Source organism: Octopus bimaculoides, chromosome 21 (assembly GCF_001194135.2).
Source record: "Octopus bimaculoides isolate UCB-OBI-ISO-001 chromosome 21, ASM119413v2, whole genome shotgun sequence".
Taxonomy (NCBI): domain Eukaryota; kingdom Metazoa; phylum Mollusca; class Cephalopoda; order Octopoda; family Octopodidae; genus Octopus; species Octopus bimaculoides.
Genome location: NC_069001.1, coordinates 4,646,345 through 4,647,292, shown reverse-complemented (window position 1 = coordinate 4,647,292; position 948 = coordinate 4,646,345).

Sequence of the window (948 nt, the reverse complement as noted above, 5' to 3'; positions counted from 1 at the left end):
CAATTTCATCTTTATTCCATTTCACTTATGATTTTTAGACATTTTAAAGGGAGAGTAAGGATGGGAAAGTACTGACGTTTCGAAGAGAGAGAAAGATACAAACAATACACTTATTTCAGGCTCATCTCTACAGAGCCATTTTTTATTGCCTGCTTATTCTAGATCATACGGGGGTGATTGCATATTCAGAATCTCCCATATGTAAATCGTAGGAATACGAAAATTCTTTTACTGAAAAATTGCCAATTGGGGGTGGGGAGAAATTCATTGCATGCCCAACCCCAGAAGTCACCGCACGCCACTGATATGGTGGTGCCCCAGCATGGCCATAGCTCACGAGCTGAAACTAGATAAAATGAAAATGAATGAAAATATGATATATATATTATATTTAAAGTATATATAATGCAAGCATGGCTGTGTGGTAAGTAGCTTGCTTACCAACCACATAGTTCTGGGTTCAGTCCCACTGCGTGGCACTTTGTGCAAGTGTCTTCTACTATATCCTCGGGCCGACCAAAACCTTGTGAATGAATTTGGTAGATGGAAACTAAAAGAAGCCCCTCGTATGTTTGTATCGCTTGACAATCGATGTTGGTGTGTTTACGTCTCCGTAACCTAGCGGTTCGGCAAAAGAGACCGATAGGATAAGTACTAGGCTTACAAAGAATTTGTCCTGGGGATCAATGTGTTCGACTAAAGGCGGTGCTCCAGCATGGCCGCTGTGAAATGTCTGAAACAAATGAAAGAATGGGGAAAACAAAAACAAAAAACACCCTGAGTCAGTAGTAATAGAATTGTTTCTGCGCGGCCCGATACCAAAAGATTCACGGTTCACTGGTTCGGGACCCCTAAACTAAGAGACTTACTGACGAACATCGAAACGTAAACGAAAAGAGAAAAGAATGAAAGCCATCAACGGTTCTTCAGTAAAAAAAAGTAGGAGAG